Source organism: Protopterus annectens, chromosome 3.part0 (assembly GCF_019279795.1).
Source record: "Protopterus annectens isolate FY-2018-M chromosome 3.part0, PAN1.0, whole genome shotgun sequence".
In the NCBI taxonomy this organism is placed as follows: Eukaryota; Metazoa; Chordata; order Ceratodontiformes; family Protopteridae; genus Protopterus; species Protopterus annectens.
In genome coordinates, this window is record NC_056731.1 from 321157124 (window position 1) to 321170082 (window position 12959).

The 12959-nt window shown below is 39.7% G+C and overlaps 1 protein-coding gene across 4 annotated transcripts in view; it reads left to right on the forward strand.

Moving 5' to 3' along the window:
* The window catches only part of GRB10 (growth factor receptor bound protein 10), a 2734830-nt gene that overhangs the window by 1651517 nt on the left and 1070354 nt on the right, over positions 1 to 12959 (forward strand). The window lies entirely within an intron of this gene.

Below are 12959 nucleotides of genomic sequence, written 5' to 3' on the forward strand. Positions count from 1 at the left end.
ATTGTTTTCTAATTTGTTTACGTGGTACTGGAAGTGTGAATAAACCTTTTGGAAGCACTACTGCCGTTTGGGACTCAGTGCTTTTGTGTATTACATCTGTATTGATGTCTGACCTCTGTCAATGAGTATTTGTTAGAACTGTAAGGTGATAAGTTAATTTTTTTAAAGGCTCTGTAGATCAGTATGTGTGTATGTACCTTTAAGAAGCTATCCAAGTGTTTGCACAAGTGAGCACGTGTGAGCCTGACTGCCATTTTGTAGTTAGCTGTTGAGATGTAAGCGTGTATGTATGTAAGGTCTGTCTGTTAATTAGCTTGTTCGTACTTTATGATGCTGCCATCCATACTGATGTATTTCTGTATATATAACGGTGGTGGTGTACTGAAAGTAGTGAGCAATGATGACTTCTTGTCAAGCTGAATTTGCCAAAATGAACTCTTTGCATCTAAGACAGAAAAAATAGTGGTATTTGGCATCAAGGCTGCGACTTCTTCGACTGTGGGCATTGGATGATAAGGTCTTTTTAGTGCTTTGTTAAAATCTCATGGATCAATACATATTCTGATGTCATCTGAGCTTTTCTTATGAGCTACCATCATAGAAGATACCCATTCAGTTGTAGTTTCAACTGGACAAATCACACCTTGTTGCACCATTTTATCTAGCTCGGCCTTGACTTTGTCCGTCATGGCTACTGGAACTTTACGTGCTTACCTGATAACTGGACTGACCTCTGGGTCTGACTTCATGGAGTACACAACTGGAAGTTTGCTGTCGAAAAGCTCTGCATAGGTGGAAAAAATGTGCTGGGCAAAATTAGAGTAGTGGTCTTTTAAGCTAACATGGTGGACTTCATTAGTAAATGAAAGCAGTCCCATTTTCAAACTTTCTCTGAACCCTAATAATGACTGGACATGCCTCTTGATCACATAAAATAACAAGCCATAGCTTCTTCCAGCAGAGTAACATGAAAGCACTACTGAGACTTCAGTTTGAATTTCTTCACCTCCATAAGCAACAAGCTTCGCACACATTGCCAAATCAAGCCTGTCACCTTTACACACACTAGCAAATGTTTCCGCAGACATAACATTGCACTTGGAACCTGTATCAACTTTGAGCTCTACGAGTTTGCCATTTATCCAAACAGTACAAAATACTTCATTCTTTGCCCTTAATTCTACTGCATGGACCGTTTCATGAAGCACTGACACACCATCAACATAAAGTGTAGGGTTGCAACTATCTAACTGATCAACTTGTTTCTTAAAATGTTCCCTTTTATTAAAAGAATGTGGGCCTTTTGATTTACAAAACCTTTTGAAATTATTCCATTTATTACATTTGTGGCATTGTTGACCAAGAGCTAAACAGTTTTTCCTTTTAGATTCATGACTTCCACCACAATTACAACAGCTGGCAATGAAAAATGGGTTGGGGCCCATGCTTTGAGTTTGTTGACTCACTCTTATGCTTCACTAAGACTGTGCGAACTCTGGAATTTGCTGGAATGTTCTGGGGTTTACCAGTGAGTGCTGCAGACGCTACAGCCACTGCCATGTGCTTGGGCAAGTTTCTTTGAACCACGTACTGCATGCTATCAACATGAGCTTTATCAATGTGCCTTCTCATTTGTAAGCATATCTGTGTGCTTTTCTGAGTTCATATATCTGACAAATCTCAATGGCTTTATTCAAAGTTAAATCACTGTCACGAAGCAAAATCTTTTTCACAGCATCATCTTTAATGCCACACACAAGTCTGTCTTTTATCAACTCATCCCTTAAATCACCAGATCTGCACATTTTAGCTTTACTTCTCAGATCAGTTATATATGCTGTAAAAGTTTCACCAGGCTTTTGATCCCTTGTGTAAAAGTGCCTTCCCATTGTAACATTTGCCTGGGGGTTACAAATTTCTCTAAATTTATGTTTCAAGCACTCAGGGTCCTCCCATGATTCAACCGGTACAACAATATGAGTTTTCCCCCTCTCCTGTATAGATAGCAGGTGCATACACAGATGAGCGTTCCTTTTCTATGGCATCTGACTCAGCTAAATTAAGTAGAATGAATGCCTTTGTACGGTCATCTTTATCAGAAAATGCAGCCTGTATGAAAATGTCAGATTCTTGCTCACTCTCCAGTTCTCTGCAATATTACTGAGAAACACAAGTGCAATGGGTTTTTGAAATCCATCTGTCATGCCCACAAAGTACGCACAAACACACTGAAAATATGGCCCTTGTAATTAGTATGAACAAACTGTTCTGTGATCTTGTAATAACATTCAAATGTACAATAATCTCTTCAAAATATTGTACTTCGCAAAATATGCTCTGAAATGGCTATATTCTGTGAAGTACAGTGGCTATAAAAAGTGTACACACCACTGTAAAATGCCAGGCTTTTGTGATATAAAAAATGAGACCACAATAATTAATTTCAAAACTTTTCCCACCTTTAATGTGACCTATAATCTGTACAATTCAATTGAAAACAAACAAATCTGTTAGGAGAAAAAATATAAAAAATAAAAAATGTACAATACGCTGGTTGCCTGGAAGTATACACCCTTAAACTAATACTTTGTTGAAGCACCTTTTGATTTAATTACAGCATTCAGTCTTCTTGGGAACACAACTGCCATCAATTAAAGAGACTCTGATTAACCCCATATAAAGTTCAGCTGTCCCAGTAGGATTTTCCTGACATTTACTCAGTTGTCTGCTACAGCAAAAGCCATGGTTTGCAGAGAGCTTACAAAGCATCAAAGGGATCTCATTGTTGAAAGGTATCAGTCAGGAGAAGGGTACAAAAATATTTCCACAGCATTGGATATACCATGGAACACAGTGAAGACAGTCATTAAAAAGTGGAGAAAACATGAGACAACAGTGATGCTGCAAAGAACTGGACGTCCGTCTAAAACTGATGAAAAGACAAGATGAAAACTGGTCAGGGAGGCTGCCAAGAGACCTACAGCAACACTGAAGGAGCTGCAGGAATTTCTGGCAAGTACTGGTTGTGTACTACATGTGACAACAATCTCCTGCATTCTCCATATGTCTGGGCTATGGGGTAGGGTTGCAAGACGGAAGCCTTTTCTTGCACAGAAAAACATCCAGGCCCAACTAAAATTTGCAAAATAATACATCAAGTCTCCCAAAAGCATGTGGGAAAATGTATTATAGTCTGATGAGACCAAGGTTGAACTTTTTTGCCACAATTCCAAAAGGTACATTTGGCTCAAAAACAACACTTTGCATCACCAAAAGAACACCATCCCCACAGTGAAGCATGGTGGTGGCAGTATCATGCTTTGGGGTTGCTCTTCTTCAGCTGGAACTGGGGCTTTAGTCAAGGTGGAGGGAATTGTGAACAGTTCCAAATACCAGTCACTCTTGGCCCAAAGCCTTCAGGCATCTGCTAGAAAGATGAAGAGGAATTTCACCTTTTAGCACAACAATGACCGCAATCATACATCCAAATCAACAAAAGAATGGCTTCACCAGAAGAAAATTAAAGTTTTAGAATGGCCCAGCCAGAGCCCAGACCTAAATCCAGTAGAAAATCTGTGGGGTGACCTGAAGAGGCTATGCACAAGAGATGCACCACACACCGTTTGGCAGGTACAGATTTGTGAGAATGCCATTTGGGATAAATTCTGCAAGTGAAGTCTTTCAACGTGCAAAGGAGCACATTTTTTCTGGGTATCCTTGTGCTATTATAGTAGACGACATACTAATAGGAGGTAATGGTGAAGTGGAGCGTGACAGAAACCTCAGAAAAGTTCTAGAAAGGGCACATCAAGTGACTCTTAAGCTCAATCCACACAAATGTAAATTCAGGCTACAAGAGGTTACTTATGTTGGTCATTTGTTTACAAGTACAGGTGTATGACCAGACCCTTCAAAGCAAGCAGCTATACTTGAGATGCCAGCTCCAGATAATGTTCAAGCCCTGCAACATTTTCTTGGCATGGTCAATTACCTAGACAAGTTCATTCCAGATTTGAGCCAACTTTCAGCATTGCTTAGAGAGCTGACATGTAAAGATGACTCTTGGTCTTGTTTAGAGCAACGGCAAAGAGCATTTGATGTACTGAAAGAGAGAATTGCTAGTCCACCATCTCTCAGATACTATAATGTTCACAAACCAGTTTCACTTTCCTGTGATGCTTCGAAATTTGGTCTTGGTGCAGTCATTCTACAAGAGAATCAACCTGTTGCCTATGCATCGAGAACTCTTATCCAAACTGAAGTGCAGTGTGCTCTGATCAAGAAAGAGCTTTTGGCAATTGTGTTTGCATGTTAGAAGTTCTATGATTATGTTTATGGTAGACCTATCCAGATCGAAACAGACCACCAACCTCTAGTCACTATCTTGAGAAAGCCAATGCATTCCACTCCAGCCCGACTGCAACATATGATGCTGAGATTGCAAAAGCACAATTTCAATCTTGTCTACAAGAAAGGCAGACTTCTTTAACTTGCTGATACATTATCCAGATCACCCAGAAACACCACAGAACAGCATGAGAATGAGAACCTTGATTTTGAAGTCACGGAAGTGAGAAATTTTTCTTCCACACATCTTGATGAGCTGAGAGATCCCACAGCCACAGATACAGTTTTACAAAGGCTGAACCACTTTATCAAAAATGGCCTTCAAAGCAATCTTGTTTACGTCAAGTAGTATAACCTTATTTTCCATACAGAGATGTGATTTTTGTCTGACAATGGTATCATTATGAAAGGTCCGAAAGTAATTTTTCCAAAGTCTTTGCAGCCAGAGTACATTACTGTCTTGCATTGTGGTCACTCAGGAACCAAATCTAGCAAAAGAAGGGCAAGAGGGTTAGTATTTTGGCCTTCTATGTCACAAGACATTGAGAGAGCACTTTCGTCTTCAGTGTGTAATAGTACAAAGCCACATCAGCAGAAGGAACCATTTCAGCTAAACCAAATTCCAGAACTACCTTGGTCGACAGTAGCCACTGATGTCTTCGAATGGAATGGTCAACATTATTTGGTGCTAGTAGACTCTTACTCCAATTGGTTTGAGATTGACCTATTTTTGATTGATTCCTAATCTAGCATCCAGTGCAGTCACTACAAAGATGAAGCGTCATTTTGTAGTACAAGTTATTTCTGACAATGGTACGCAGTTTACAAGCCAACAGTTCAAAATATTTGCTGAAGAATGGGACTTTCCTCATGCCACAAGTAGTCCAGAGTACCCGCAGTCAAATGGTTTGGCAGAACGTGCAGTGCAAAGTGCAAAACAGTTACTAGAGAAGTCCAAATGAGACAATAGTTATGTTTTCCTGAATCTCAGAAATGTTCCTTGTGATAAACATCTTGGTTCACCTGCTCAGAGACTTCTGTCAAGACAGACCAGAACCACATTACCAATCAGTAGTCTATTCTTGGTTCAAACACACATTATTTTATTTTTATTTATTTCACATTTGTTAATCGGGTTAGACCAACTGAGTTTGTAAACAAACCCATTTTCAGTGGAGACCCGAGGGGAAAAGCCCCAGCAAACATAAGTAAAGATAAAGTGACAATACACGAATATTAAATAACAATCACAATACAAAATAATTGTAAAAAAGAAAGGTTATTAATAATTTGCATTGCATTGATAGTAAGCAACCCATTTTCAGTGGAGACCCAGGGGGAAAGAGCCCTAGCAAAAATAAACATACAGGGCAAAAACTATTAAAAATAACAATGCAAATACAAAATTAATTATAAAGAAGAAAAACAAAAGAAAAAATAATGAACATTAAGGGTTGCACTGATAGCAGTGGCCTAAGATTTACTACATACATTGAGCGGCACAGTGGTGCAGCGGTTAACGTTGTCGCCTCACAGCAAGAGGTTCTCCGGTTCGATTCTCGGCTGGGGGGCCTTCTGTGTAGAGTTTGCATGTTCTCCCTGTGTTCACATGGGTTTCCTCCGGGTACTCCGGTTTCCTCCCACATTCCAAAGACATGCATCTGGAGCGTTTCTCCCTGGGCCTCCGCTGAAAACAGGCTCTGTGGAACCTAGTCGGACATTCCCGGTCAACAAATGTTAAATAAAAATAAAATAAAATAAAAAATATGAGAGTAAAAACAAAATGATAATCATTGTTCAAAAGAAAGACAATGTATAGACATTGATAGGAAGTGTGGGGGGGGGATAAATAGTGTGGAGAATGGGATGGGGAGAGAAAGGAGGGGGCTATAGTAGTAGAGCTGAGGGTTTAGGACGTTAGTTTAAGCAGACGTTAGTAACAGAGAAAGAAAGTTAGGAGATGCAAAAGGTTATACAGTAGGACAGACTAAGACTATGTGTGGTCAAGGCAATGGCATAATTTAAAGTTTAGTAGGTGGGATTTAAGCTCCTTTTTAAAACAGGGAAAGGAAAGGTTGGATCTAATATGGAGAGGGAGTTTGTTCCAGTTTAGTGAGACAGAGTGTTTGTAAAGTAGTTTGCCAATATTCCTTTTGGGTTTATAAACTGAGAGAAGGTACTGATCAGCACTCCAGAGAGGCCGGGGGGGGGGGGGAGTAGAGAGTAACATGGGAGGTGAAAGCAGGGCAGGCAAAGGGGTTGTTGAGTATGGAAAAGGTAGTCTGGAGTTATGATTGTAGGAGAAGGTGCTGAAATTCCAGCCATATGAAGAGAGTGGTTGGTTTATAATAAATCTGGCAATTTTGTTGTATGTTTGTTCCAGTTTCTGCATTGAGGTAGTTTGAATATTGGTAAGGATGGAGAAAGCATATAGAAGACTAGGTAAGAGAAATACCTGCACAAGAGTGCGTTTAGTGGCAGTAGTGAGGAATTTTTTGGTCCTATAAAGTAGTCCAAGTTTTTGGCGTTTTTTTTTGATGGTCTGTTATATGTGTAAGTCAGATTTTAGTTGGTCATGAATTATTACCCCAAGGAGTTCGGTGTGTGACGCAGGGGAGATAGTGGTGCCATCTAGGGAGGAAAGAAAAAAGTTGGATTTAAGGTGAGAGAGTGTCTGAGGTAGAAAGAGGAGGAGTTGAGTTTTCTTATGGTTAAGGATTAGTTGATTGTTTCTGAGCCATTTTTCAACAGAGATAAAGGAATAGGAATTCTGTGTTAGTGTGTGTGTGTAGTTCAGAGATAGGTAAGAGAGTAGAGTCGTCTGCATATTGTATTACAGATGAGAGACTGCAGGATGCATGTAGGTTGTTGGTAAAAATGTTGAAAAGGAGCGGTCCAAGTGTGGAGCCTTGGGGAACTCCTGTTTGAACAGCAAGGAAGGGTGAGAAGACTGCTGCCATCTAACAGCTTGTTTTCTGCCAGTAAGGTAGGATTGGAACCAGCCAAGAGTAGAAGGAGAGAGGTTTAGGTATGAGAGTCTGTTAAGAAGGATGGGATGAGACACAGTGTCGAAGGCTTTAGAGAGATCAAGGAATAGACAGGAGATGAGGAGGTTGTTGTGCCTAGCTTCTGCAACCTTTTGAGTAAAGGATAGTAAGGCAGTTGAGGTACTGTGTTTAGGGAGGAAACCATGTTGCAAGGGGGTGAGGAATTTTTGTGAATGAGTTAGGACAGTAGTTGAGTATGTATACATTTTTCAAGGATCTTAGAGAGCGGTGAGAGAATAGTGATTGGTCTGTAGTTAGAGGGTTCAACAGAGTTGCCACCTTTGTGCAGAGGACTTGTATAGAAGGATTTCCATATTTCCAGTATGGTAGATTCTTGAATGGGAGGGGTTGATTAAGATAGATACAGGATATGCAATAGAGTCAGCAGCAATTTTCAGAAATTGAGGGAGAGTTTATCAGTGGAGGGAGAGCATGGCTTTAGTTTAAGAAGCAGGGATTTGATATATTTAATATAAACAGGTCACAAGGTAAAAGGCTGAGAGACAGAGGAGCATAGAGGTTTAGGGGGAGGTGAGGGTGACAGAAGAGTTGGGATGAGGAGAGTTACCAGAAGGTAGGAGTTTAGAGATGCTGTCTATGAAGTGTTTGTTGAGTAAGTCTGCAGTTTCAGAAGGAGAGTGATAGGAGAAAGGGTTAGGGATGGTAGGAGAACCAGTGTGGAGCAGGGAGTTGATAGTACTCCAGAATTGTTTTTGTCATTTGGGTGAGAGCTGTGAAATTTAGTGAAATAGTGGTGTTTATCCAAAATAATATTTTTTTTACACGATTTCTGAGTTGCTTATAACTTTGGAGAAAGATGGGAGTTTCAGTGGTTTGCCATTTTTTCCACAGAGCATCTCTTTCATTCATCAAAGCATGAGTAGCTTTGGAGAGGCAGGGTGCAAAATTAGATTTGATTCTGATTTTGCGAGTTGGGGCAAGAAAGTTTAGGACATCAAGGAAAATGTGGTTGAATTTAGTTACAGCATCATTGAGCAGGAGAGTTTTTAGGAAAGACCAGTTGATGGCAGAGAGTCTATAGTTAAAGGTTTCAGGGTTAAAGTTAGTCAGTTTCCTACAATCTCTGTAGAGATGGGACTTAGAGAGGTGAGGAGAGTGCCTTAAGATAGAGATGGGAGAATGGTCACTAACAGACTCAGGGAAGGTAGAAGGGTTACAATAGTTGTTTGGAGAGTTGGTCAAGATCCAGTCAATTTTGGAATCAGTAGTGTTTTTACTGTAGTGGGTAGGGGTAGTGATCAGTAGTGAGAATCCATATAGGTTTATGAAATGTTGGTGTGAGTCACCAATAAAAGAGTTCCAATCTGTATTAACATCTCCAATAATGATGGTTTCATAGGGGATGGAGGTGTTTATCCAGGAGACTATATGTTCAAGGATAGGAATGTTTTTACCTGGGGGGATATAGATAGGCAATAGCAAACTTCCTATAGTTATTGATGTGGCAGTCTACCAGCAGTAGTTCAGCAGAGGAAAAATAAAGCAGGGTAATGTCTATAGGTGTTAGTGTCAGTGAGAGTACAAGATATCCACACTGTGCTACACAGTCCATGTAATGCTCAAAGATTACTTATGTAAATGATGTATTATACTTCTTTTGCATACCTCTGCTTACATACGTTTCATTGATTACTGTGCTATGCTGTGACGCAAAAGTATTAGTAATGTAACTCAGTACTGTACTGCAGTGCTTATCTCTGCTTTTATACATGTATCCTTGTTTATTTTATATATATATATTTTTTTTTTTTTTTTTTTAGAATACTTTGCAATACTCTGTAATATACTGTGGAGCTTTTCTCCCCGGGCCTCCACTGAAAATGTTTTTTTTTTTTTGACCCAGTGGACTTTCCTGGTCAACAAATATCAATAAATAAATACATTGAAGCCCAGTTCTTTCCTTGAAAAATCAGACATGTACTAATTTGTTGCCTGAACAAGTAGGGGGTATTTTTTTTCCTGAGGAACCATCTCGTTTAGGGAATAGGACACCAACAGAACGCTTTATTGGTAGTGGTTGATATATCAGGGGGAAATAGATGTCTAGATGCTCACCTTAATTTATAGGTTGAGCCCCATCCCTTCAGCTTCATCAGGACAGTATTCAGGTGGTCTTTTTGTAATGGGGAGTTGTGAAAATCAACTTGCTGACCATCTATGAAAATGCTGCTCTTCTGAGTTTTGCTTATTTTATGGCAATAAACTGGTTGTAGGATAGAGTAGGACACATTTTTGGTTTTGTGGGAGAATGCCTCCTTATATCTTCTCCCCATGTAATCCTAAACTACCTTGTTCTGTTGGAAACATCAACTTATCTCACTTGACACTTACCCTTTCCCCCTCCCAGACAAAATCCTTCAACTTATTTTTTTAATTACTGTCCATGACTTCTCCTCTGTTTTTTTTTTTTTTTTTAAATATGCCTGGCCTGTATGTAAAACTAAAGGACTGAAAACATTTCCACTGCTTGTATCTTGCTATCTGTATAGAAAAATGAGAGCTTTCAGTTTCTCAGTTTTTGTATTATGTTTTGTTTAGTCTCATACCACATATCCTTAGCTGCCATAATATAGGATCATAGGAGGTTACTAGGCTAATGCCCCTGGGGCCCTTACAAGCCTAGCCAAGAGTTTATCCCCAAAAAAGAAACTTCAGTCAGGACTTGTCACCCCTGTCAATGACGGACAAAGGTGGAATCCCTGGGACAAATTTGTTTTCCCATCCACTCTTCAGGGTTGTGCTTGAAGATTGTCAGTGAGGTACTCTGTTTGATGTGTATGGGAAGTCTGTTCCAGAGACAGGGCAGCCTCTGGGAGACAAACCTGTCTCTCCAGCAGGATTTATTGATGTTGCATATTAGATTTAGGCCCATTGAGCGGGTAATGCGCAAGGAGTTAGACTTATGGATATGGTCCGATCTTGCCTTATAGGCGAGACACAGATCACCTCTGAGCAATCTGTATGATTCCGAGTAAAGTGATAGTGATTTGAGCCTGTCTGTATAAGACAGGTGTTGAAGACCATGGATTCTCTTTGTAAGGTATTTCTGTGGCCTTTCCTGTTGGTGCAGGTGTTTGGAGAGGTACATACCAAATGCGGCATTATACTCAGTTATATAGGTCTAATGAGTGAGGCGTACAGAGAGGTAATAAACTCCTTTTTTCTGGTTGCAATCCCTTTACTTTGAGATGAACCAAGTAGGAGGCTTTTCTGACTACTGCCGCCCCATGATGGTCGAATGTGAGATTGTTGTCATCCTAAGTACCCAGGTCTCTCACCATGGGTTGTGTGCTTAGGGGGTTGCTGTTGATGGGGTAATCAGTAGGGGCTGTGTTTTTGCCGAATGGTATGATAATGCATTTTTTTGCAATTAGCTTAAGGCCATAACTTTGGCAGCAGTTATTTGTAGCTGTGAAACTCTCTTGCAGTATGTTAATGTCATTTGGGGAGACAGTGACGGCACCCAACTTACAGTCATCCACAAACTTGGTCATCCACAGGCCCTTGGTCTTTGCCTGGACCTCTGAGAAGTAGAAGCCAAACAGTAGGGGTCCCAGGACAAATCTCTGGGGAACACCACTAGTGACAGGTCTGCTGTCGGAGGTGATGGCTTCTATTTTGAGCTTGTGGGTCCTATCTGTGAGCCAGTTGGCCAACATCTGATGAGATCGGGATTAACACCAAGCTGTGTTAGCTTTTCAATGATGCCGGAGTGGGGGATTGTGTCAAAGGCCTTGGCCAGGTCAAGGTAAGCTGTATGTACCAACTTTCCCTCATCCAGGGCCTTGGTGACCGTCTCAAAGAAGTCAACTAGGTTCAATAGGCAAGATCTGCCCCTGACAAATCCCAAGTGGGTGGAGTTGAGTGTTTGGAGATTGCCTATGTCCTTGTTTATGAGATACATAATAATACGCTTCATGGATTTACAGATCAGACTTGCCAAGCTAATGGAGCGATAGTTTCCCGGGTCAGTAGTGGCATCACCTTTGTGCAAGGGGATGACAATGGCGGTTCTCCACTCTGCTGGAATGATGCCTGTAATTAGCCTGTGGTTGAATAGGGTCAAATTTCTTTTTAATCCATACTCTTAAATAGTTCATTTTATCATGTCCCCAAAAATATGGGTATTGCTGAATGTATGGGTGCATAGTTTACAGCTGTTGCTTTGTTTCTTCATTAATTTTATATCCCAAAAAGCCTTCAGACTGGCTGAAAATGTTCTAAAACACTGAGATGTCTTTTTCTGGTTTTATCAGTTACAAAATAATATTGTCTGCAAACAAAGCCAACTTTTCTTGATTACATACCAATTATATCCTTGAATTTCTAAGTCCCTTATTTTCTTTGCCAGTGATGCTAAATATAATGCAAATAACAAAGGGGTAAGAGGACACACCTGCCTGGTTCCTCTCTACAGTCACAACTTATAGAGGAACGCTTCCACTTTAATTTTTGCCTCAGATCCATCCTTGAGCCTCCTAATTAACCTTATTATTATATCAGGGAATGCAAATGATTTCATTGCCTACTCATAAAAATCAAAGCTTACACTATTTATTGCTTTCTCTGCATTAAGACCCACCAACAACAACGGTATTTTCTTACATTCTGCTTCCCTGTGGATCACCATTGTTCAGTTGATGTCAGGAGTTTTAGTAATGAGTCACTTTTTTATGAAGGTAGATGGCAGTCAGATCTGAATGCAACTTGTGGTTTGGGTTTAAATGATAATAATATAACTGTAAATCCATGCCTCAGAAAGCATGGTGTTAAATTGTTTTAGAAGTTTTATGTCTTGTAAAATCAGTCCATCAGATGTTCTGTTTTCTGGCAAGTGTGCCATATTATGTGTTTAATGGTTTCAGAGGTATTTAAATGGCTGTAACTCTAGCAGGTAATATAAAGTGCATTGTTACCAAAGAAAGGACATGGAATGTTAATGGCAAAAAGTTAGATTTATATATATATATATATATATATATATATATATATATATATATATATATATATTTATATTTACAGTGGATATAAAAAGTGCACACACCCCTGTTAAAATGCCACGTTTTTAGATATAAAAAAATAAGACCACAATAAATCATTTCAAGACTTTTCCCACCTTTAATGTGACCTATAACCCGTACAATTCAATGGAAAAACAAACAAATCTGTTAGGGGAAAACTATAAAAAAACAAAAAATGTACAATAAGCTAGTTGCATAAGTGTTCACACCCTTAAACTAATACTTTGTTGAAGCACCTTTTGATTTAATTACAACATTCAGTCTTCTTGGGTACACACCTGCCATCAATTAAAGAGACTGATTGACCCCAAGTAAACTTCAGCTGTCCTAGTAGGATTTTCCTGATATTTTCTCAATTGCCTGTTACAGCAAAAGCCATGGTTCGCAGAGAGCTTACAAAACAGCAAAGGGATCTCATTGTTGAAAGGTATCAGTCAGGAGAAGAGTACAAAAAAATTCCACAGCATTGGATATGCCATGGAACACAGTGAAGACAGTCATCAAAAAGTGGAGAAAATATGGG